Raw genomic sequence first — 27,402 nt, forward strand, 5'->3', positions numbered from 1 at the left:
ATAACTTCTTAGGACCCTTGTGCACAATAACGCATACATATTACATGTAGCAACGCGCTCCCGCGCCCCTTATGTTATGCGGTTACATATTATTGCTTCTATCGCATTGCCTTATTGTAATAGTGCCACCCCTTGTTTATGCTATGCCATATATGCACTTCTTGTTGCCATGCGATTTTTAGCACACTCTTATGCTATGCGATTGCACATAACTGGTTTCTTCAATACAAATGTGTTCTCCCTATTCCAAGATGGCCACTTCCCTTCTTCTGTTCCTTGTGCGCATGTGCGCAGACGCGCGTCTCCCCACACATCACCTGACCGGATCGGCACCTCTCAGGGACACACTCGCGATATTGCGAGATTTAAAGCGCGGCCCTCCCGCCCACAACATGGCGCGAATTCGCCTATTTAAACAGCAGACACGAGCGCCAGTGTTATGCGCCGGCCGTACACACCCCCATGTGTACCAACTAGGTAAGCAACTCGCATCTTTTTCTCATGTGGTCTGTTCTGACTCTTTTCCTGGGTCCCCCTTTGCCCGCGTCACGTGGCTACCTCCTCATTCAGACGGCGTCTAACTTGACTTTCACATTATGTGAATACTCAGACATCCCTCTGTTGCCTGTGTACATGACGCACCTCAGCGTATACATTTAGTGCCCTTGCTTCTGCACTTATCCCCTTGCTCCATTTGTTGTACACACTATGTATATTATTGCCACCTGGTGGTCCCCCTGTCCTGGTGTTTAATGTACTATGTAACAGTATGTCACATTTAAGTTATATTATGTATTTTTGGACATGCATTTGTCTGTATTATGAATTTATAAGGCATATTTAAGTTATATTGCGTAATTTTTTTGGATATGAATTTATTTGTCCCATGGATGAAATGGGACTACGAATTCTTTTCTTTTCTTCTGTAATCATGTATCACAAAAATAATGTATTTATATATGTTTTATTTATATTTTACACATCAGCCTGATGAAGGGCATTCTCTCTGCCCGAAACGTTGTCTAAAGGAACCACCATGTCCAGCTAAACAAATAAAAATCATCTAAGCAAATTTCGGAGTGCTGTCGAAATTGCTGAATATTTATTATAGTTCCAAGAGGTGGAGCTAGAAACGTACCACAACGTGCACCCAAACCAGTCAGAATAGATAGAGTGCTGTGATCATTGCGAGATTCCAAAACTAAAGGGGGGAGCACACCACGCATATGCACCAGGCTCTCCATTCATTTCTATGGAAGTTCCAAAAAAAGGCTAAGCAAGCTTGCTCAGCTGTTTTCGGAAGTCCCATAGAAATTAATGGGGTGTGCACTGCACAACCGCGGCCACCACTCTATTCACCTTTATGGGACTGCCACAAATGGCCGAACTGAGCTGGCTATTTTCAGAACTGGCATAAGAATGAATGAAGGGTAGAACAAAAAATGCATTGAAAGGGCAAACTTTGCACTTACACTATGTACAGTATTATCGAAATGCATTATGTACAATTCTCTGATAAACTTTTAGTCAGTTTGCTCCAGTTGTGGTTAAGGGGCAGTCCAAACCTAGAACTGTCTGCTGACATGATGCAACTACATCTTTAGCAAAATGTAGCCCTTAAAGTGTAACTGTCGTTCTTTTTTTTATTTATGTAATGGGGTGTGAGCAATTAAATAAAAAAAATATAATAATTTTGTACCACTTTTTGGGTCTTGCGTTTTTTTAAATTTAGTTTCATATATTTTTTTTCTGTTAGGTTAGCGTGGGTTAGGGTAGGGTATACGTAAAAACACAACGCCCCCCCCCCCACACACACACACACTAAATAAAGGTTTTACACACACACACACACACTCCCCTTTAGCATTAGAAGATGGCCCGCCGGATGTTCTCAGCCGAGGGGGCATACGCCCAGCTGTTCTCCGACTCAGAGAGCCCCAGTGAGGACGAGGATGACCCCTATTTCCTGTTGTCATCCTCGTTTTCCTCATCATCTAGTGATGATGAGGAGCCCCTAAGGCGGCGGACACTGTGGCCCACACTAGTATGAGCAGCCCTGGGGCTCATACTAGTTTTCCAGCCCACCAGGCAAGTCCACCTGAGCCCCCGAGCGGTGAACTTGCCTGAAGTACCCCAAAGGATTTTGAGCCCGTGATTCCTGACTTTGTTGGCCAACCAGGAATCCAGATTCGAACAGTGGGCTTTACTAAATTTAACTTTTTACGTTTTTTTTTTTTCAGTGACCACTTTGCGAATCTGATGGTGGAGCAAATGAACTTGTTCGCCCAACAGTTTATTGCTCAACACCCGGGCTCCTTTTTGACTAGGTCCGGTGGCTGGACTCTGGTCAGTGCAGCTGAGATGAGGAAGTTTTGGGGCCTTGTGCTGCACATGGGCCTAGTAAAAAAAAAAAACTGTGTTAGGCAGTACTGGAGTGGGAACGTCCTCTTTCAGACCCCATTTTACTGTATGGCCATGATGCATTGCCGTTTTGAGGCCATTCGGAAATGCCTGCATTATGCAGATTATGCAGCATGTCCCCCCTGAGGTGATCCTGCCTATGACCGCCTGTACAAAATCAGGCCGGTCATCGATCACTTCGGGGCCAAATTTTTGGAGGCCTATGTACCTGGAAGGGAGGTCGCTGTTGACGAGTCTCTCATTTCTTTCAAGGGGAGACTCAGTTTCCGCCAGTACATTCCCACTAAGCGGGCGAGGTATGGCGTGAAGCTGTACAAACTTTGTGAGAGTACCTCAGGGTACACTTAAAAGTTTTGTGTGTACGAGGGGCAAGAGTCCCGTATTGAACCCACATAATGTCCCCCCACTCTGTGTGTTAGCGGGAAACTTGTGTGGGACCTTATGCACCCACTGCTAGATTAGGGTTACCACCTGTGCGTTGATAACTTTTATACTAGTATCCCCTTGTTCCAGTCCCTTGCCGCCAGATCCACATCCGCTTGTGGGACGGTGCGTAAAAGTCAACAAGGCCTCCCTAACCACCCCCTCCAGGTACCTATCCCAGGGGTGAGACCCGTGCCCTTACCAGTGGAAACCTGTTGCTGGTCAGATATAAGGACAAGAGGGATGTCCTTGTACTGTCCACAATTCACGGTAACGGCATCACCCTAGTCCCTGTGCGAGGTACCACGGCACCGGTCCTAAAGCCCGATTGTATCGTGGACTACAATCGGTATATGGGAGAAGTTGATCTCTTTGATCAAGTCTTCAAGCCATATAATGCCATGGGCAAAATCCGGGGATGGTACAAAAAAGTTGCGGTCTACTTGGTGCAGGTTGCCTTGTACAACTCTTTTGTGCTGTCCCGGGGCGCTGGAAACACAGGGAAATTCCTCCAGTTCTAGGAGGCAGTCCTCAAGGCCCTGATCTTTTCTGACCAGGAAAAAGCAGGCCGGAGTACATCAGGAACTGGAGGCGCCCGGATTGCTCCTGGCCAACACTTTCCAGGTGTGGTGCCCCATACTGGAAAGAAGGGACGGTCCCCAAAAAAGTGCAGAGTGTGTAACAGGAGGGGGATACGGAAGGACACCACCACTCAGTGTGACACGTGCCCCGATCATCCGGGCCTCTGTATTGACGGTTGCTTCAGAGAGTACTACACTTCCATGGAGTACAAAATTTATAATCCCCTTCATTTTAATTTATTTGTCCACAATCTTCAAAATTTTTAACTCTAAAATTCTCTCTCCAAAATCCCAATGGCGTTCCTTCTCTTCTGAGCCATGTAGTTCGCCCACAGAGCACTTTACGTCCACATATGGGGTATGTCCTTACTCAGGAGAAATGGGGCTAAAAATTTTGGGGCGCTTTTTCTCCTATTACCCCTTGTAAAAATGAAAAATTTGGGGTAACACCAGCAATTTAGTGTAAAAAAATCAAATTTTTCATTTTGATGTCCAACTTTAACAACATTGCGCCACAAAATCCGTAGCCAAATTTCTCCAGAGTCCGAAAATACCTTATATGTGTATGTAGAGTGATCTGCGGGTGAACTACATGGCTCAGAAGAGAAGGAGCGCCACTGGGATTTGAGACAGAGAATTTTGCTGAAATGTTTTTTGGGGGGCATGTCACATTTAGGAAGCCCCCATGGTGCCAGAACAGCAAGAAACCCCCACATGGCACACCATTTAGAAAACTAGACCCCTTGTTATGTAGCTTGAGGGTGTGCCATGTGGGGGTTTCTTGCTGTTCTGGCACCATGGGGGCTTCCTAAATGTGACATGCCCCCCAAAAAACATTTCAGCAAAATTCTCTGTCCAAAATCCCAATGGCACTCCTTCTTTTCTGAGCCGTGAAGTTCACCCGCAGATCACTCTACATCCACATATGAAGTATTTTCTGACTTGAAAGAAATTGGGCTACGAATTCTGTGGCACTTTTTCTCCTTGTAACACTTGTAAAAATTAAATAAAAGGGGCTACAAGAACATGTTAGTGTAAAAAAAGGAAATTTTGAATTTTCTCCTCCACTTTGCAGCTATTCCTGTGAAACACCTAAAGGGTTAACAAACTTTCTGAATGTCATTTTAAATACTTTGAGGGGTGCAGTTTTCATAATGGGGTCATTTATGGTGGATTTCTAACATAAAGACCCTCAAATTCACTTCAAAACTCAACAGGTCCCTGAAAAAAATCTGCTCAACTTTGAAGCCCTCTAACGTCTTCAAAAAGTAAAAACATGTCAACTTTATGATGCCAACATAAAGTAGACATATTGAATATGCGAATCAATATATCATTTATTTGTCATGTCCATTTTTCTTACAAGCAGACAGTTTCAAAGTTTTAGAATTTTTAACATAAAAATGAGGTAAGTATTGGCGAAAATTTACCACTAACTTAAAGTAGAATATGTCACGAAAAAACAATCTCGGAATCAGTATGATAGGTAAAAGCATCCTAGAGTTATTAATGCATAAAGTGACACTGGTCAGATTTGCAAAAAATTGCCTGGTCCATAACTCCTTAAGGACACAGCCTTATTTCACCTGAAGGACCAGGCCATTTTTTGCAAATCTGACCAGTGTCACTTTAAGTGGTGATAACTTTAAAACACTTTGACTTATCCAGGCAATTCTGAGACTGTTTTTTCGTCACATATTGTACTTCATGACACTGGTAAAATGAAGTAAAAAAAAAGATTCATTTTTATTTATAAAAAAATACCAAATTTACCTAAAATTTGTAAAAAATTGCAAATTTACATTCCCCATATGTCTACTTTATGTTTGGATCAATTTGGGAATGATATTTTATTTTTGGGATGTTACAAGGCTTAGAAGTTTAGAAGCAAATCTTGAAATTTTTCAGAAATTTGCAAAAACCCAATTTTTAGGGACCAGTTCAGGTCTGAAGTCACTTTGCGAGGCTTACATAATAGAAACCACCCAAAAATGACCCCACTCTAGAAACTACACCCCTCAAGGTATTCAAAACAGTTTTACAAACTTTGTTAACCCTTTAGGTGTTCCACAAGAATTAATGGAAAATAGAGATACAATTTCAAAATTTCACTTTTTTGGCAGATTTTAAATTTTTATATTTTTTACTTTTACAAAGCAAGGGTTAACAGCCAAAGAAAACTCAATATTTATGGCCCTGATTCTGTAGTTTACAGAAACACCCCATATGTGGTCGTAAACTACTGTACGGGCACACTGCAGGGCGCAGAAGGAAAGCAATGCCATACGGTTTTTGGAAGGCAGATTTTGCTGGACTGTTTTTTTTTACACCATGTCCCATTTGAAGCCCCCCTGATGCAACCTTAGAGTAGAAACTTCATAAATGTACCCCATCTAAGAAACTACACCCCTCAAGGTATTCAAAACTGATTTTACAAACGTTGTTAACCCTTTAGGTGTTCCACAAGAGTTATTGGCAAATGGAGATGAAATTTCAGAATTTAAATTTTTGGGAAAATTTTCCATTTTAATCAATTTTTTCCAGTAACAAAGCAAGGGTTGACAGCCAAACAAAACTCAGGATTTATTGCCCGGATTCTGTAGTTTACAGAAACACCTCATATGTGGTCGTAAACTACTGTATGGGCACACAGTAGGGCGCAGAAGGAAAGGAATGCCATATGGTTTTTGGAAGGCAGATTTCGCTGGACTGGTTTTTTGACACCATGTCCCATTTGAAGTCTCCCTGATGCACCCCTAGAGTAGAAACTCCATAAAAGTGACCCCATCTAAGAAACTACACCCCTCAATGTATTCAAAACTGATTTTACAAACGTTGTTAACCCTTTAGGTGTTCCACAAGAGTTATTGGCAAATGGAGATGAAATTTCAGAATTTAAATTTTTGGGAACATTTTCCATTTTAATCAATTTTTTCAGTAACAAAGCAAAAATTAACAGCCAAACAAAACTCAATATTTATGGCCCTGATTCTGTAGTTTACAGAAACACCCCATATGTGGTCGTAAACTGCTGTACGGGCACACGGCAGGGCACAGAAGGAAAGGAATGCCATACAGTTTTTGGAAGGCAAATTTTGCTGGACTGTTTTTTTTTTACACCATGTCCCATTTGAAGCCCCCCTGATGCACCCCTAGAGTAGAAACTCCAAAAAAGTGACCCCATTTTAGAAACTATGGGATAGGATGGAAGTTTTGTTGGTACTAGTTTAGGGTACATATGATTGTTGGTTGCTCTATATTACACTTTTTGTGAGGCAAGATAACAAGAAATAGCAGTTTTGGCACCGTTTTTATTTTTTGTTATTTACAACATTCATCTGACAGGTTAGATCATGTGGTATTTTTATAGACCAGGTTGTCACGGACGTGGCGATACCTAATATGTATACTTTTTTTATTTATGTAAGTTTTACACAATGATTTCATTTTTGAAGCAAAAAAAAAATCATGTTTTAATGTTTCCATTATGAGAGCCATAATTTTTTCAGTTTTTGGGCGATTAACTTGGGTAGGGTATGATTTTTGAGGGATGAGATGCCGGTTTTATTGGCACTATTTTGGGGTGCATGTGACTTTTTGATCGCTTGCTATTACACTTTTTGTGATATAAGGTGACAAAAAAATTGTTTATTTAGCACAGTTTTTATTTAAAATTGTTTACGGTGTTCATCTGAGGGGTAGGTCATGTTATATTTTTATAGAGCCTGTCGATACGGACGCGGCGATACGTAATATGTATACTTTTTTTTTATTTATGTAAGTTTTACACAATAATATAAATTTTGAAACAAAAAAAATCATGTTTTAGTGTCTCCATAGTCTCAGAGCCATAGTTTTTTCAGGTTTTAAGCGATTATCTTAGGTAGGGTCTCATTTTTTGCGGGATGATATGATAGTTTGATTGGCTCTATTTTGGGGTGCGTGTGACTTTTTGATCGCTTGCTATTACACTTTTTGTGATGTAAGGTGACAATAAATCTTTTATTTAGCACAGTTTTTATTTTTTACGGTGTTCATCTGAGGGGTTAGGTCATGTGATATTTTTATAGAGCCAGTCGATATGGACGCGGCGATACCTAATATGTATACTTTTTTTTATTTATGTAAGTTTTACACAATAACAGCTTTTTTTAAACAAAATAAAAGATGTTTTAGTGTCTCCATATTCTGAGCCATATATTTTTTTTTTTTTGGGCGATTGTCTCAGATAGGGGCTCATTTTTTGTGGGATGAGGTGACGGTTAGATTGGTACTATTCTGGTGGGCAAACGCCTTTTTGATCGCTTGCTGTTGTACTTTTTGTGATGTAAGGTGATAAAAAAATGGTTTATTTAGCACAGTTTTTATTTTTTACGGTGTTCATCTGAGGGGTTAGGTCATGTGATATGTTTATAGAGCCGGTCGATACGGACGCGGCAATACCTAATATGTATACTTTTTTCCCCCCTATTTTTTACCAATTTTTTTTACTTTCTTTGGGGAAAATGAAGTTTTTGTTTATTTTTACTTCAAACTTTTATTTTTTTGGGGGGAAAACCTTTTTTTCACTTAATTTTTTGTCCCACTTTGGGACTTTTGGGGGTATATTCCTTTACAATGCATTCCAATACTTCTGTATTGGAATGCATTGGCTGTATGAGTAATACTGTGTGTATTACTCATACAGCTTCCGGGGCCTGTGAGATCCAGGGGGCTGGATCTCACATGCGCGTCACAGGAAGGCAGCACGATTCCTTCCTTAGACATCGCGCTGCCTTCCATGCCATCGGGTCCCCCCTACAGCGGCATGGGGACCCGATGGCAAAGCCCCAACTGGGTTTGCCATCGGGTCCCCGATGGCCCTCCGCCGCAATAGGTAAAAGCCGCAAAGCGCAGGTCTGAATTGACCTGCAGTTTGCGGCGATCGCCGCCATGGGGGGGTCACGGGACCCCCCGGGCATTTAGCCGAGGTGCCTGCTCAATGATTTGAGCAGGCAATGGCATCCGATCACCGCCCGTCGCGCGGCGGTGATCAGAAATACACAGGGTGTACAGGTACGCCCTGTGTCCTTAAGTACCAGGACATAAGGGCTCACCTGTACGCCCTGTGTCCTGAAGAGGTTAAGGAGAAAATGAGCCCTGTTCTTAAGGTGTTAAGAGGGGTCTCCAGGCTTTTAATATTGATGACCTATCCTCATAACACCCATTACATCCCCACCTGTATCTCATGACAAGTCTGTCCTCTTCCCTCTGCACCACTGACAAATGAACATGCATAGGCAAAGTACAATTTTCCAAGTGTCTGATTAGCTGAAAAGAGCTCCTGCAATTTTTGTGTGATTTAACAGATGGCAGATGTTGACCTCTTCTGCAGTAAATAAACCCTACTTCCTTGTCATGTTTATTTCAGCTATGATACAGCTATCCTATGATTAATGTGAATAATTATAAATCAGACATCATATATTACATGACAATCCCTTTCTAACAAAGCTACAACCAGCCCTGTACCTCACATAGATCCAAAGATCTCTACATTCATTGCTCCAATTGCTCTATTGGATTTATTTCAAGCTCTTGGCTCAGGGTGGGTGTCCTTTCTTGATGGGCTTGTCCTTTCTGCTGCAGTTGTCTCCCTGTAACTGTCAAAGCTTTTAACAGAAGATCTAAATGATGGCAGTTGAAGTATGGAATTGAGTATATGCATCTATCTCAGAGATGTGGACAGAGAAATAAGGAAAAGGACAAACAGCAGGTGGCGCTATACAGATAGATTGTATTGAATAAACCAGTGGCTATACTAAGTTTTTACTTACATGCAGTTTCAAGACTATTCAGATGCACATGCTGCTTTAAAAAATGTAGACTAAATGTAGACTATTTTTTATGGGAAAATAATCATAAAAAAGCTACAAAAATATAAATATAACCAGAATTGTACCTGCGTCCATGTAGTTGTCATGATATCACTGGAATATCTCTTTAAATCTAAATAGTATTGTCATTTTACTACCCGGAGCACCACTGCTGCTCATTAATGTGCATAACAAATGTATAAATCCTCCCACATGTATTATATATTATACACATAAAATATGTATGCAGACCTATCCGTAATTCTAGATATATTATGTACATTAATACTTTTAATTTATATTAAATATATATGTTATTATTTTTAAAATTTTAGCAATTTTCCTGAAGATTGAAACATAATTCAATTTAGCCAAAAAACGCTAAACAATTCCATCAACCCGTGGCGAGTAAGTGGAGCTGGATGCACTCCAGATTTATAATTTAATGCTTGGCTGATCTGAAGGGTTGTAGGAAATACAGTTTTGTTTCTCTTCACATCCTAGCATTTGTTCTAGATGACCTTTCCTCACGCATCTGACTCTTTCATAGGTGACTAGAACAACAGTGTTAAGTACTTCATGTGCTTGTGGTTTGATAATGCTCAGAAATTATTGTCTTTTTTCCATTTATATTTGTAGGAACAGAATGCGTAGATATTTGCAAACCCCAATTAGATGAATGGTATAGTCACAGATGATTCTGCAATAAATCCTCTGTATGTGAATTTACTACCTAAAAGTGGACCATGACCTGCAGCAGTGATCCTATTCCCTCACAGCTTCTTCAGTCCCTCTCCCCAGCTATCATCACTCACCTTACTACAATATTTAACCTTTCTCTCTCTTCTGGTATCTTTCCATCTTCTTTCAAACATTCTGTTATAACCCCAGTACTAAAAAAAAACATCTCTTGACCTGACATGTGCTACTAACTACAGACCTCTTTCTAACCTCCCCTTCATCGCTAAACTCCTTGAACGTCTCATCTACAGTACTTTTGCTTAATAAGCTATCTCTCTGCAAATTCGATAACGATCTCCTGACACCAAAAAGGAATGGCAACTATTCTCTACTGATTCTTCTGGATCTCTCTGCAGCATTTGATACCATAGACCACAAACTCCTCCTCACCATGCTCCACTCAATTGGCCTTAACTCCTGGTTCTCTTCTTATCTTTGGCTGCTCCTTTAGTGTATCATTCGCTGGCTCTACTTCTTCTCCTCTTCCTCATGATGTTGGGGTTACTCAGGGTTCTGTCCTAGGACCCCTATTATTCTTTCTCTACACAGTCCTCATCAATAGATTTGGCTTTCAGTACCAGCTCTGTGCTGACGACACCCAACTATACACTTCATCCCCTGATATCACCCCTGCTTTACTACACAACACCAGTAATTGTCTGCCAGCTGTATCAAACATAATTTCTTCTTTGTATCTAAAACTGAATCTCTCAAAAACTGAACTTCTTGTCTTTCACTCATCTACTAACCCACCTAAACTTGATATTTTAATTTCTGTCTGTGGCACTATCATAACTCCTGGGAAGCATGCCCGCGGTCTTGGGGTCATGTTGGACTCAAAACTTTCCTTTGTTCCCCATATCCAATCACTTGCTCACTCTTGTTGTCTGCAAATTGCAACTCGAGAATAGCTCCAGAATGGTGGAAATCGCCATGGTGGAAATCGCCAAAATTCTTCTTGTTGCCTTGATTCATTCTTGTCTTGACTACTGTAATGCATTACTAATTGGTCTTCCTCTCACCAAACTGTCCCCCCTTCAGTCTGTCTTAAATGCTGCAGTCAGGCTCATCTATCAATTAATTTCACACGTTCTCAATAGTCCCGTGGAAATGGCAGTCCACGTATGAGTATAGATATAGGTTGCCAGATACAATTCTACTGGCTTTAAATCTCATGAATATTCGAGCGCTGATCTTTTTGCGCAAATGCAGTATAATGTCTGTTTATATATATTGCAGTCCCATATAAATAGGTTGCCAGATAAGGTTTAACTGGCTTTAGAAACTCATGAGTATTTGAGCGCTGGTCTTTTTGCGCTAGTACAATACAGTGTCTATTTGTATATATTGTAATCCCATATATAGCGTAGATTGAGTCCTCTTACCTTCCCCAGCGTTGGCAGTTTATTCAGGCGAGGGTCGGGCGGCGCGGGACACTGCCGGCGTCTCGCTCCTTACTCCTCCAGCTGACTTACCCGAGATCTCGCGGGAGTTCAAACGGGACTTCGGACGGGACTGCAATCTATGCCCAGTCCAAGTATATCTCGTCCGGTACAACAGGGAGGTGGATGGCTGTTTACTTTGTTGATCCTGGTTCCGATCGTTTTCAACTGTTTTTTGAAACAGTTTATAGCATGGCCATGCTTTTACTTGCGGAGGTGCTGCTTTACAGGTGTACGATCCGGCCCAGACGCGTTTCGGGAACTAGCCTTCCCTTCATCAGTGGTACCACTGATGAAGGGAAGGCTAGTTCCCTATTCTCTGGAATGCTCTGCCCTGGAATATCAAGTTAATTCCCAACTTACCTAGTTCAAACGTGCCTAAAAATAAATATTTTCAGGCAGGCTTATCATGCTTCCTAAACTGACTGTTTCCCGAGTAACCCCCCAACTCCTTAGACCTGAACTCGATCTTCTAACAGTCCACAGACCTGAAGCAGATCGTCCTACACCACTGCTTTCAGTACAAAAATAGCTTGATTACTACATATCACAATAACTACCTTTTGTGTCCCTCCTAGTGTTTCAGTTGTATATTAGCCAGTTACATTGTGATGTCTTTTGTTTTGTACATGAACCCTCTGAATTGTAAAGCACTGCGGAATATGGTGGCGCTATATAAAGATTATTATTATTAATAAAATACAAGCCCCCACAAGCCAGATTTTTGGGTGCTCTGCCATCAACTGGGTGAGAGAAGAGCTTTCTATCAGCTCATTTACTCCAAACCTGAGGTAAGTGCACTTTAAAAAACATTTTCCCCTTAAAGCATACCTGAGTAAAAAAAAAAAAAAAAAAAGTTTGCATAATGGCTGTGCTTCTTTGTGCAATCATAACCGTGAAGTAACATTTGGGCCATATTATACCCTGTTTCAACTGCACAGCTAGATGTATTTCACTCAGGAGCAGGGAGTGCCTCCCTTTTGCCAGCACTGTACTACTGTCACATCCTTTCCACCGTTCCTCTTTTATCAGGCCAATAAAAGGTGCCATACGCGCTGCAGCATCTATATCCCCGCTGGTCTGTTTATACCACTAACCCAGTGGGGCTTTGTCAAGCGGCCCAGGTGATATCCATACAGGGACCACTTGCATTTTCCAGCTTCTCATGAGTCGGAACAGCACTTTATATATAAGGACCCTGGCATTTATCCCTACATTGAGCTGGGTATTGACCTCGCAGGATGGAAAAAACAGGGAATCCTAGGAAGCATTTAGGGACGGCTCAGAGGGGTCTCCCTTGTCAGGGCGAGTGCTCCCCTACCTGGACGTTACATGTCGTAGTTATATTCCGACCGCCTCTCGGCATGTTTGCTGTGCTGCCGCCGGAACTCTGGCCCACCCCCATTATAGTCAATGGGGCCGGAGTGGTAGTCCGGGGGCACACGTGCACTAGCGGCAGCACGGATCCGACAGGCCATTCACCCGCCGGAGTTCCTTGCTGCTAGTGTGAAACTAGCCTAAGGCATCTCATTCAGCCTAGCAGTAGCCTGCTCTGTGCTGATGAAGGGCAAGAACCTTAAAAACAGCTGTCTTCTCACATGAGTATTCCCATCATTTAATGTTCTGTAGCCAGGATATGCTATAACATTGTGACCTCAAAAGGACAGAGGTCTCTTCCGCACTCCTCCTCCACAGGACCAGAGGGGGTTCTAGCAGTTTGATCCCTACTTCACCTTTTAAAAAAACGTGATGCATTTGTGATTTGAAGAAATCCCTGGAATTTAAGGGAGTAAAGGGTGGGTGACAGAGCATGACAAGATTACTTTGTATAATCTCTGCTGGCTATAAGGATCGTGTCTCCGTACACTCCAACCGTCTCTAAAATGTCACATTGACAGCCAGATAAATCCCACTAAAGATATTCACTAAGTAGGAGGACGTGAACAGAACGTATAACTAAAAACATAAATCAACCATATTTATTCAAATATAGAACAGCGTTTATGTGATATTGTGGTCCCATATAATTCTCTGATTCCAGGTATATTATATCAGACTGTAATGTATTAAGACTATTAGCAGCCCTTGCGTATGGCTGCTGAATATTAAATCCATTTTACGATTACATAAATGCTGCATGATAAGGATGCAGCCTAAAGGGGTTATCTCATAATTAATGTAAAAAATGAAAATCAGATATCATTAGGCCTCGTTCACACGAGCGTCGTGGCTGAGGGCCGGATGCGTTGTGGGTGCATTGCGGGAAACACGCAATTTTAGTCAGTTTTGTCTGCGATTGCGTTGTTCAGTTTTAATGCGTTTTGCACACTCGTGATAAAGAAACTGAATGTGGTAACCAGACCCGAACCCGGACTTTTTCACAAAAGTTCGGGTTTGGGTTAGGTGTTCTGTTGATTTTATTATTTTCCCTTCTAACATGGTTATAAGGGAAAATAATAGCATTCTTAATACAGAATGTTAACTAAAATGTCCATTGAGGGGTTAAAAAATAAAATTTAATAAACTCACCTCGTCCACTTGATCGCGCAGCCGGTATCGTCTTCTTTCTTCTTCCTGCAGGACCTGCAAAAGGACCTGCGCTGACGTCATTGCGCTCACCACGGGGTGAGCGCGATGACTTCAGCGCAGGTCCTGCAAGAAGAAGAAAGAAGACGATAACGGCTGCGCGATCAAGTGGATGAGGTAAGTAATTTTTTTTTTATAATGTTTTTTAACCCTTAATGGACATTTTACTTAGCATTCTGCAATGCAATTTTCACGCAGCCCTATCCACTTCTATGGGACTGCGTTGCGTTAAAAACGAAGAAAATAGAACATGCTGCGATTTTCTCGCAACACACAAGCGATGCGTGAAAAACATCGCTCATGTACACAGCCCCATTAGAATAAATGGGTCAGGATTCAGTGCGGGTGCAATGCGTACACATCACGCATTGCACATGTGCTGAAAACTCGCCCGTGTGAAAGGGGCCTTAGTGTTGAGTGAATCGAAGTATCCAAAGTGGACTTTGATCCAAATGTCAGGGAAAATTTGATTTGCCGCGAAGCCGAATTTCCTCGTGCTAACGAATCAATTTTCCCTGAAATGGGGGGGGGGGAATCAAACTCAACTCATCCATTGGATCGCATAGAGGCCGCCACGGCCATCTGGATTCAAGATCCCGTGCGGAATAGCACGCAAAGTTATGTATGATGTCACCACGCCAGGCGTTGTGATGTCGTCATCACACACTGCCCAGGATCTTCAATCAAGATGACCGCGATGGCCTCTACAAGATCAAATGGATCAGATGAGTATTTTTTTTTCTCAACGGATTAACCCCTGAAAGCCACAATGTGTATCTCAGATGTCGCAAATCTGAGGGGTTCAATGAAGGGGGTCAGCGCAATCGCGATTTCCCGTCATTGCTCCTGCTAATTACAAAGAAATGTGGGTTCGTGACTAAGTAATTCGTAAAATTTGGCGAAGCAGCCAAATCGAATTTTCAAGAACTTCACTCCTCTCTGGATATTATATAGTGCATAACAATCTCTTTCTAACAAAGCTAGAACCAGCCCTGTACCTCACATGGATCCAGAGATCTCCCCATTCATTGCTCTGCTAGATTCATATCAAGGGGAGTGTCCTTTCTGCTGCAGTTCAGGGGCTGTCTCTTTTCTGCTGGAGGTCTCTCCATATCACAGCTCAGGAGGCAGGCGAAGGATGAAACTGAGCATGTGAAAAAAAAAATATATATATTATTTTTATTTATTTATTTTTATTTTTTTCTGCCCTGTTTCGGATCTAACTCTATAATTTGGCCAAAAACAAAAAAATATAGAATATAAAAATACTACTAGTATTTCAAAGAAAAGAGGATACAAATTGCTGTGAGTAAACATTTTATTGAATTGAGCATGAGCCAAAACGTCTGCTGTAATCTATAGTAAGTTCAGCCTGACTTCCTTCGTACTTTAGCTCGGCTCATCTCTCCGGCCATCGATGATAATAGAATTTAAAATTGGAAGATTTTAAAGGGAGCATGGATCCTTTGAGATTCATAACAGTATTTTACATAATCATGCCGGGTGAATGAATGACAAGATGGAAACACTGCTTGCACTTTATTTCTCCGTTTCAGGGTATGCGCCGTCATGAAACCAGCCCGGCCCTTCCCAGTACGGCTCTTTAAAAAGCCCTTGAGTGCTATAGGGAACAATGATCTCTTCATAACGATCCATTAGAACTTGTCTGGTTCAGCAAAAGGGAAAAAAACACTGTAGATGGCCAATGAAGTTACACCTCGGATGATCACTTTATAGCTATATGTGAGGTTTCTGCTCCATGAAATGTTGAGCTCGATGGTAATGTCATGGTAATGTGCTGGTTGCTGGTACAGCGGGCAGCTGGCATCTTCTGTTTTATGAGCAGCAGGGGCAGAATTCATAGACGTAGGTATTAATTGTAACAGTGCGGTGATAAGATGCTCTGCATCCGGGGTGCTGCTCATCACCCAACCCAATAGTAGCTCCCTGGAGAACCTACAAATGCTACACCAGCAGGACAAGGCAACTGAAGGACAGGCATAACGGGATTCACCAACCAACATGCCAGTGACTTCAAGCACTTCTTTGCAATGCATGAAATAATGGTAAAAATAAAATCACTAGCAGGAACAAAACATCTGCAAGCTTTTCATTCCTTGATGAACCTATTACATTTTGGCACCAGCAGTGTCAATGGGGAAAGTTTAAATTAGTTGTCGGGGTTCAGAGCTGAACCCGGACATACCAACATTTTCACCCAGGCAACCCCCCAAATATGAGTATCTGAGTTTTTCATGCTCCGATGCTCTCCCTTGCCCTGGGCTAGATCGCGCAGGGCAAGGGCTATTTTGTTTATGTTTTTACACTTCTAGGTGGAGGCTTACACCCAGCAGTATATTCGGTGATGTCACCAGCGCTGATGGACAGGCTTTAGCGCTGCGCTAGCCGTTTTACAGCCCAGAGCAGCGCTAAAGCCGGCCCATTAGTGCCGGTGATGTCACCGGGCTTACTGCTGGGCGGAAGCCTCCTCCTAGCAGTACCTATGGAGAGCCCCGTACGTCACAGGAACTCCATAAAATGCCTTTACCTTGCATGATTCAGGGGGCTGCCTGGGTGAAAATGTGGGTATGTCCTGAATCAGCTCTGAACCCGAACAACTCCTTTAAGGGTCTGTTCACACACTAGAGAGATTTTTCTAACGCCAACCTCTGAAAAATCTGCACGTAAATCTGTATTTCTTAACCCCAGATTTTGCCAGGGATTTCACCCCTCGCAATAAAATGGAATAAATCCACAACAGGTACGGCTACTTTCACATATGTGGCAAAGGTATCGTTCAGAGGAACATTCTGCTGGAGTTCACCATAGTCGGATAGGGTCATACACTGCTGGATACCATTGACTAAAATTGGATCCGGCAGGGATTAGGCTTTAGTCAATGGGTTTGGAGGTATCCGATGTGAAACTAGCCTAAGGCATGTAACTGATTTCAAGTTCCTCAGTATGCCTTGAAATGCAGATAAATGGTTGGATATTTTTTTTGCTCCATGTAAATGTTTTTTTCTAAATCTGTCTCATCTTGTATTTTACATTGGCCCTGATTTAGTTATCACAGGGGCTGGATGATAAATGTGATGCAGGGATAGGCACTTTTTTCCAACTATTGGTTGGCTTACTTTGAGACAGAATTTAATACCATCATTTTGGCACAAAATAGTGCCTCTCTCTTTTTAGTGAAGCAGTGAAGCTCCTCCTCTTTCTTCTAAGCTCCACCCACAAAAAAGGTGTGGAAACCCTAGTTGCGCCAAAATTGCCCCAATTTGCACCACTTTTTAAACAGATTCTAGGCACAGTCCCATTAATAAATCTGGGCCATTGTGTCATCCTTGTTGGCATAAGGTGGAGCAGTCCGGTTTCCTGCCGCTGTTCCACACACTCCTTAGAAAACTGTTTACTGCTTTGCCATAGACTATAATAGGTATCCCATTTGGAGACTGTAATCTACTTCTGTCCGTCCTCCTTTATATTATTTTGAATTTTACTGTTAGCTAGAATGATTCAGCTAATGGATATATCGCCTATTAGGATGAGATTCCCCTCTATGGGGCAGTACCCTTGGACATGGTGTACCAGGCCTGGGCATGAAATATATTGTCAACCATACATTTGTATGGCCAACCATTAAAGATGAGTGGATACATTTGTTCATCAGAGATCTTGAGCAGTGAGGAGCTGTCCCCGCCACTTGACTGACAGGTTCGGACATCTCGCCCGGCACTGACAATCTCTTGCCTGGTCCGCTGCTCCGAGTAGCGTCGCAAATGCAGAGACTCAGATCAGCAACTACGCATGCCCCGCAACACTTCCGGAGCAGTAACATAGGTGCAAGTATATCAGGGCCAGGTGAGATGTCCAGCCCTGTCAATCATGCAGCAGGGGTGAGCCTGTTGAGCAGCGGGGACAGCCCCTCACTGCTCAAGATCCGTGTTTGATGAACGAATTGATTAGTACGAAACGTTCCACTTATCTCTAGCCGCCATGTGATGCAGCTGCTGTCTGACCAGACGCAGCTTTTCCCCCAGCAATAACAGCTTATTGGGTTATGATAGGTTATAGTAGCTGGTCCATTCACTATTCAAAAAGAACACTGTCCAACAAAAAATAAAAATAAAACCTTTTTTTTTTTAAATTGATATCAATTTTAAAAAAAACTTTGCATTTTTTTTAAATATGCCGTTAACAAAGCCACGATTTGAGACATTTTTTTGTGCTACAGAACAATGTGCACTGGAAGGCATCCAAGCCGTCAGTCTGGAGAGCCGCTAAGCAGCCATTAGTGTGTGTGTGTCAGAAATGTCGAATCCAGAGGGAGCTAAAGTAACTATATTTGTCTGAATCGCTGTGATGCATTACTGCCACCAGTGAGTTACCTGAAGCACAGGACTTAATTAACAGAATAGCTCAGCTGTCTGAATGACGCTGCCCTTGCTGTAGACCTGCCATTACATTGTCAGGATCTGCAGCCTTGGAGAATGCTCAGACGCGCCAGCTTTTTTCTTATAAAGCGATCCATCTCCGTCTGCCCCTTTTTATGTTTAGGGGTTGCCTGATGGTCTCTGGGCTTGACCATATTTATCTGCTTCTGGGTGTCTTTATGTAGTAAAGCACGGGTCTAGACAGGCAGGAGCTCTGTCTCAGACCTCCATCACGCTCAGCGGTCAGGCTCCGCCCCCCCAGCCTTGGAGAATGAAACACTTTATTATCTGGTTAGGAGTATGGCCACACACTCAGCTTTCTGCATGCAGTTCTGGAAGCCAAAATAAGGAGTGCATGCTTAAAGGAGAGAAAGTATAGAGGACAGATACGACTTCTCTTTTTTTTTTTTATTAACTCCTGGTTTTGGCTTCTAAAACTTCATCGAGAAGCCTGAAACCAAGTGGCTGGACCCTAAAAGGAAATCTAACAGTGTTCCTGCAAGACACCTTCAATCTTCAGTCCATAACTACACCCATTGTGCAATGCTGTACCTTTCTTACAATGTGTGTTCAAACAGAACACTTCCATGCAGGGAAGGAGTAAAGCTAGATATGTTCCTTGCAATGTGTGCCATATTTATTAATATTTTGCCCCATTTTTTCTATGAATTCCAAAGTTTTTTTCCTTCTAATCTGCATTGCTGTACAAAGATTGTCGCCATTCACAACATTCTTTGTCCCCATCTAATTTCCCCTATCTCGTACACCTACAATAGGGGCAGTTGTCTAGAAAGCTGGTTAACCTCAGTATCTTTTTGGAGTCTATACATTTTTTTGATATCAACAACTCCTAACGGATCCCACTGGCTTGTAATGACGTTTTTCATGTATCCATCAGAGATCCAGTATTTTCCAGTCCTTAATTTTCTTACCATGAAAAATACCAGGACCTCTGACAGAAAGTTGAAAATGTTGCAGTCATATTACTATTATTCATTTGCAGTGATTTTCAGGGTGGAGCATAGACAACCAGGGTGCTTAATCACAGCGATAAGCACAATATGACTGCAATTTTCAACATACCCCCACACAGATATTTATGTAAGTATCGCATCATATTAATTGTATGGATGTGTGTTATATCAGCAGTTCATACCTGCTTCTTCACTCCTCCCTGCTGGTACAGCCGCCAGAGAGCTCACCTGTTCTCTCCACTGGCATCTTGCTGCTTTCTGCCAGTGGTCCCAGCCATCGGGGCAGCTCTGCTCTGTCCACTCCACATAGCCTGAGGCCTGTGTTTCACCTACTCCGCCTCTCACTGCCCATAGGGCACGTGCACGCCCTCCCTCCAGCTCTTAAAGGGCTAGCATGCACACCTTTATCTTCCCTAGCCTACAGCTGGCTAAATCAGGGTATTTAAAGGCATCCTCCCCTGTGGAGGGGTGCCTGAGCAATAGGTTCTAGTTGTTTAGTGTCCTGCAAAGGTGCACTATTTGTCTTGTTTGCTCTCCCGTGCTTCAACTTTTGCCTCTGTCTCGATTTGAACCTTAGCTGCCTGACCTGACCTTTGCCTGATTTCCATACCGAACCTGAGCGGTCTACCTTGCTACTTGGACAAACTTTGGATTGCACAATCTCTGCTTGCATTGACCTTGGCTTGTTCCTAACTACAGTTTTGCCTTAGCCACTGAACAGAAACTAAGAGGTAGCGACCTGGTGGTTCCACTGCATTGGAATCCAGATCAATGTATAGGAATTAAATGGTGAAGACCAGGATACTGCTAGGATAATGCCCTAAGCCCCAAGTCAGACTTGTTCAGTAGCCACAATGTGCATAAGCCAACAAGCATTGTCTCCCCTCCAGTTGTGTTTTCCAACAGCTACAACACTATTATTCTCCTCAAAATTGCAAACACTCCCCACCACCAACACCACAACCATCAAATTGAGTCCTAAGGGACTAGCACATAATAAAGAACAGCAATAACAATATCTCCATCTGGAGTTGACAAGACGTATTGCATTATAGAGTGAAACAAAGGTTTTTTGTAAAGAAATCTAGAACATTCAGCGCTTCTTTTTGTATACAGTTACACATCAAACAACTTACATTGTACATTCAGTTTGTTAAAAAATGTATGATGGTATGAATATATATTTCATAGATTGTGCTTTCTTACAGAATATTTCTGTTCTTTCTATTCCAGCTGAAAATACAATCATGTGCTGGCCCTGAGGACTCTTGATTACTGGCAGCAGAAGATACTTCATTTTGTAAAATAAAATATTATCTAATAATGACTGTATATCTTTGTTCTTAAGTGAAATTGAACCTTTTGAACATCTAAAACCAGTCACTCGCCAAAATTAAATTGCTTTTTTCCCAGCCCCTTTCATTTAAGCCTTGGTGCATTTTTACTTCACTCATCCAGATAATAAGACATTAATTATTAATGACGAGTAAGCAATGTAAAAAAAAAAAATGGTAAAAGTGCTTGAAATGACAGATCTGATGTGCACCGGTGTCCCAACCCTGCCATTTAGGATGAGACACATGCTGAGCGTAATTATTATCTGACTCAAGAAATCTGGCTGTCAGGCGCCATCTTGAATATTTTTTAATTCTGATATGAGGACCTGTGATTGTGGGGGGACAGATAAATGCCAAACTGAATGTGGTGAATTCTCAATAGGCAAAAGAAGAACACAATATACAAATTGAGTGGTTTGTGTTCTCTTTGTTATGGCAGACATATACAGTTGCAAGAAAAAGTATGTGAACCTTTTGGAATTATATGGATTTCTGCACAAATTGGTCATAAAATGTGATCTGATCTTCATCTAAGTCACAACAATAGACAATCACTCTGCTTAAACTAATAACACACGAAGAATTAAATGTTACCATGTTTTTATTGAACACACCATGTAAACATTCACAGTGCAGGTGGAAAAAGTATGTGAACCCTTGGATTTAATAACTGGTTGAACCTTGAAGATCAGATCACATTTTATGACCAATTTGTGCAGAAATCCATATCATTCTAGGGCTACATGCACACGTTCAGGATTCATGTGCGGAGAATCCGCACTGAAATCCGCAGGTGTTCACAGGCAAATCCGTGCGGTCAATCCGCAATAATTGGTGAAGATTCGGTGCGCATTTTCTGCATGCGGATTTCACTAAGTGACTTTAAGAAAATCCGGTAAGAAAAAAAAAAATTAATTGACATGTCGCGGATTTTAAAATCCGCACCGCAGGTCAAAATCCGCGCGGAAAAAATCTGCATCGTGTGCATTGAGAATTTAAAATTCTCATAGAATACAATGTACATGACCTACTGTGCGGATTTTCCGCACGCAAATCCGCGCGGAAAATCTGCACGCAATCCTGATCGCGTGCAGGGGGCCTAGAGGGTTTACATACTTTTTCTTGCAACTGTATTGGAATCATTTATTTCCTGATTTATGTAGTTGTAGCAGAATTATTGGTTTACAATGGCATTTCTGTGTGCCTATTGAAATTAAAGGCTGTGGACACCTTTGGGGCCATTGATAATAATAATAATTATTATTATTATTATTTTCTACTTATTTTGGGCTAAAATCATTTTTGTGTTTACTAAAATTTGTCAACAGTTTTATTCTACAGCTTTTAGCGTCAGTCCATCTGCAAACTAGCAGGCTTTCTGTTTCACGCTGAATCCATCAGGGAGCTGCTCTGATGGCTGGATCTGTAGCCCTTTTCTCTGAACTCATGACAGCTCATAAACACTCATTTAACTGTTTTCCCCAAGTACAGCTCTGGCAGTGGGAAAAGTAGCTAACTGTTCTACCCAAGCTGGGCTCAGGCAGAAAATGGAGGGGGAGGGGGGGGGCTGCTCTAGATGGTGCTATCTCCTGAAACATGTAACTGGTCTTGCAACTAGAAACATGCAACTTGTTTGGTCTTGTTTGAAAGCTGACATTCCAGGCTTTCATACAAGATCAAAATGACAGCATTAGCCCAAGCAACAGAGGAGAAATCACTGTTATAAAAAGAGTCTAGAATAATCGTGGGTAAAATCAGTTTTTACTTTCAGCTGCATTCACAGCATCCTGATTTCTATCAGTGATATCTTCCCCTGTACTGAATGTATTGCTGTCATTCTGGCTAGGAATGCCAGCTTTCAAACAATAAAAAGCCCATATCTCTAGCTAGTACCAAACCAGAGATATGAGCAGTTCAAGCAGCCCAGCCCCAACACGGAGTGCTGTCCGCATATTTTGCGGCCCCATTGAAGTGAATGGGTCCGCATCCGAGCCGCCAAAACGGCGACTCGGATGCGGACCCAAACAACGGCCGTGTGCATGAGGCCTAACCCCGCAAAAAAAGAAAATTGAAGAAAAATTTTAAAAGTTATGACTGCTAGAACACAAAGAGGGAAAATATTATTGGTCCTTAAGGCTAAAATTAATGATGTCACTAAGGGGTTAAAAATGCAATAGTGTCCCCTGAGTTGTGCACTAACAAGATTTACTGCAGACACACATTTAAAATGTACAATAAAAAAAGTGACATTTTTGGGAGGGTTCTTCCAATTTTAACGTAACTGACATCTATTTCTGGGGTATCCACTAAGGTGTTAACTCCGTTTCTTTCTGATTTTTCGGACGTATTCTCGGAGTGTGGAGATCAGTTGCCCCCCACCGAGAGTATGATTGTCCGATAAATCTTATTCCTGGAGCAAAATTGCCCAAATCTCGGTTATACAGTGATGCCCATAATTATTTACTTATGTGGCAAATTGTGACTTAAAGGGGTTTTCTGACATACCCTTATTTTCACCCAGACAGCCCCCCTGATGCTAGCATCGGAGCATCTCATGCTCCGATGCGCTCCCGTGCCCTGCGCTAAATCGCGCAGGGCACAGGCTTTTTTGTTTTCAATAACACACTGCCGGGAGGTAACTTCCGCCCAGCAGTGTGTTCGGTGACGTCACCGGCTCTGAGGGGCGGGCTTTAGCTCTGCCCTAGCCGTTTTACTGGCTTGGGTAGAGCTAAATCCCGCCCATCAGTGCCGGTGACGTCACCGGGGTTCCTGTCAGCCCCATGGAGAGCCCCGGTACGTCACCGGATCTCCTAAATATGCCTTTGCCCTGCGCAATTTAGCGCAGGGCAAAGGAGAGCATCGGAGCATGAACTGCTCCCATGCTCATGTCAGGGGGGCTGCCGGGGTGAAAATGGAGGGATGTCCGGGTTCAGCTCTGGTTGAATAAAAGTAACTTTAAGTCAAAATTTGCCAGTGGTATGAATAATTATGGGCAGCACTGTATAATCTTTCCCAACCCGAAAGAGTAGCTATGCAGGAGTATATTGCCGAGAGTTTGGCAAAAGGACATATTAGACCTTCTAAATCACCTATGGCAGCGGGTTTTTTTTGTGTAAAAAATTTATTTTGTGTATAAAAAAAAAAAAAAAAAGATGGGTTCCTTAGACTGTGCCTAGATTTCCAGGAACTGAATCTCATTACTGTCCGTGACCCTTATCCCCTTCCCTTGATTCCGGATCTATTTGATCAAATTGTCGGTGCCAAGGTGTTTTCTAAGTTGGATTTGAGAGGAGCTTATAATCTGATAAGAATCAGGGAAGGGGATGAATGGAAGACGGCCTTTAATACCCCTGAGGGTCACTTCGAGAACCTGGTTATGCCCTTTGGTTTAACTAATGCCCCGGCAGTCTTCAAGCACTTTATCAATGACATTTTTGATCATTTGATAGGGAGGTTTATCGTTGTTTACATCGATGACATACTGATTTACTCACCTGATATGGAGACTCATCAGGATCATTTAAGACAAGTATTATTGATCCTTCAGGAGAATAAATTGTATGCTAAGTTGGAAAAATGTGTGTTTGCTGTTCAAGAACTGCAGTTTCTGGGTTAACTACCTTCTGCCTCAGGTTTTCGCATGGATCCCGAAAAGGTCCATCAGTCAATCAGAAAGCTCTGATGCGGTTTTTAGGATTTACTACAGGAAGTTCATCCTGAATTATTCCACTATTGTCAAACTTTTGACCAATATGACTAGGAAGGGGGCGCTGACTTCTCTGTCTGGTCGGAAGAGGCATTACAGGCTTTTTCTGCAAATAAGGAATGTTTTGCTTCCGCTCCCATTCTGATGCAACCCGATGTGTCTCAACACTTCATTGTGGAGGTTGACGCGTCAGAAGTGGGAGTCGGAGCAGTTTTGTCGCAGGGCTCCTCTCCTAGCAATTGGCGTCCGTGTGCTTTATTCTCTAAGAAACTCTCTGCTGCTGAAAGAAATTATGATGTTGGGAATAGAGAGTTGTTGGCCATCAAATTGGCCTTTGAGGAATGGCGTCATTGGCTAGAAGGAGCGATTCATCCGATTACGGTAATTACTGACCATAAGAATCTGGCTTACCTTCAATCAGCTAAGCGTCTGAACCCTAAGCAGGCCAGATAGTCATTGTTTTTTCCCAGTTTAATTTTGCAGTCACTTATCGTCCTGGGATCAAAAACGTCAAAGCGGATGCTTTGTCATGTAGCTTTCCTAGGGGGGGAGATTCGGAGGATCCCGCTCCAATTTTGTCTGATGGGGTGCTGGTATCTGCTCTTTATCCAGAGCTGGAGTCGGAAGTGCTGGGGGCTCAAGGTGAGGCACCTGATTCCTGTCCTCCAGGGAAGTTTGTTTCTTCAGAACTGCGGGACACCCTGGGAGTAGATCAACAGTGGATCTTATTTCCCGGAGATTCTGGTGGCCGGGTTTGCGTAAATGTGTTGAGGGCTATGTAGCAGCTGTCACGGCCATGGCTATGACCGTGACTCTCTAACCGCATGCGGTTGCCTGCGGTTTCGTGTGGGTTTAAACCACAGATGAGGGCCACTGGTGTGTGGCCTAACTTGTGGTTGCCGCGGGCAACTGTTTGTCTCATGTGTATGTGCAGCAGCAGCCTGAGCGTGGCTAGGCAGCTTGCTGCAGTTGCATGCGGTTGCCCCTAACAACCTTTCTGTTAGGTGCGTGTGTATTTATGCACTGTTGTTTGTCTGTGTGCACTTGGGTAGTATGTGTGGTGTGCACTGACACCTTTCCCCTCACTGTGGTTGTCCATGGCAACGTTTGGCGGTATTGTGTACATGTGGTGGCACTGTCCCGGCCTTCGGGCTGACTCCCAGGACAGGGTTGCCATCCATGTCGTTGCCAGCGGCAACAGCCACAATGTGTGATGTTTGTTGGACACTTCCCCTGTATGTTTGTGAGTTTCCCTTCTGTGGTGTTGGAAGGGTTAACTCCCTTCCCAGTGTGTGTGATGTCACTGGGTGTGTCCTTCCGTTGGGTGTGGCTTCTTTGCCTATATAGCCTGGGCCTTTTGCATGGCTCAGTAGGTTGCTTCAGCCTTGCTAGCTGGAGCAGCCTCCTGTGTTGCTATCTGGTCACCTCCTACAGCGTCCCTACCCTGACCCTAACTCCTAACCTGCATGGGCCGACCTTAAAGGTAGGAGGACCCATGCGGGTTAGGAGTTAGGGTCAGGGTAGGGACGCTGTAGGAGGTGACCTGCTCCCTATCCTGTTCACATGGCCGAGTAGCCTTTACAACACCTGGCATCGCACGGCTGAGGATTTTCCCCCATCCTCAGCCGTGACAGTATGACCACAGTGGTGGCTCTCACTGGCAGATAGCAACACAGGAGGCTGCTCCAGCTAGCAAGGCTGAAGCAACCTACTGAGCCATGCAAAAGGCCCAGGCTATATAGGCTAAGAAGCCACACCCAACGGAAGGACACACCCAGTGACATCACACACACTGGGAAGGGAGTTAACCCTTCCAACACCACAGAAGGGAAACTCACAAACATACAGGGGAAGTGTCCAACAAACATCACACACTGTGGCTGTTGCCGCTGGCAACGACATGGATGGCAACCCTGTCCTGGGAGTCAGCCCGAAGGCCGGGACAGTGCCACCACATGTACACAATACCGCCAAACGTTGCCACGGACAACCACAGTGAGGGGAAAGGTGTCAGTGCACACCACACATACTACCCAAGTGCACACAGACAAACAACAGTGCATAAACACACACACACCTAACAGAAAGGTTGTTAGGTGCAACCGCATGCAACTGCAGCAAGCTGCCTAGCCACGCTCAGGCTGCTGCTGCACATACACATGAGACAAACAGTTGCCCGCGGCAACCACAAGTTAGGCCACACGCCAGCGGCCCTCACCTGTGGTTTAAACCCACACGAAACCACAGGCAACCGCATGCGGTTAGAGAGTCACAGTCATAGCCATGGCCGTGACAGCAGCTTGTGAGACCTGTGCACAAGCTAAGGTAGCTCACACTCGGCCATCAGGATCCGTTGTCCATTCCATCTCGTCCTTGGACACATTTGTCCATGGACTTTATCACTGATTTACCAAGTTCCTCTGGGAAAACTGTGATTTTGGTGGTGGTGGACCGCTTCAGTAAGATGGCTCACTTTGTACCATTATCAGGTTTGCCCAATGCTAAAACTCTCGCTTAGGTGTTTATTGATAACATCGTTAAATTACACGGCATTCCCTCTGATGTGGTGTCGGATAGGGGGACACACAATTTGTTTCCAGGTTTTGGAAGGCGTTTGTACTCGTCTGGGTATTCAGTTGTCTTTCTCTTCGGCTTTCCATCCTCAGTCGAATGGACAAACTGAGCGCACTAACCAGAACCTGGAGACTTATTTGAGATGTTTTGTCGCTGAGAATCAGGAAGAATGGTCTTCGTTTTTGTCCTTGGCTGAGTTTGACTTGAATAACCGTAGACAGGAGTCAACTAATAAGTCCCAATTTTTTGGCGCATATGGTTTTCACCCTCAGTTTGGTACTTTTTCTGAGACTGAATCTTCTGGTATATCTGAAGAGGAGAGATTC

At 43.1% G+C, this 27,402-nt stretch overlaps 1 protein-coding gene across 1 annotated transcript in view; it reads left to right on the top strand.

Annotated features, from left to right (window-relative positions):
* Window positions 1–454: 454 nt before the first annotated feature.
* METTL16 (methyltransferase 16, N6-methyladenosine) overlaps window positions 455–27,402 on the top strand; it is a 154,873-nt gene continuing 127,925 nt past the window's right edge. Inside the window, exon 1 of the mRNA XM_044286949.1 lies at window positions 455–477. The gene's annotated coding sequence lies outside the window, so the exon portion shown is untranslated. The remainder of the gene's footprint in view (window positions 478–27,402) is intronic.

This window comes from Bufo gargarizans, chromosome 3 (genome assembly GCF_014858855.1).
Source record: "Bufo gargarizans isolate SCDJY-AF-19 chromosome 3, ASM1485885v1, whole genome shotgun sequence".
Taxonomy (NCBI): Eukaryota; Metazoa; Chordata; class Amphibia; order Anura; family Bufonidae; genus Bufo; species Bufo gargarizans.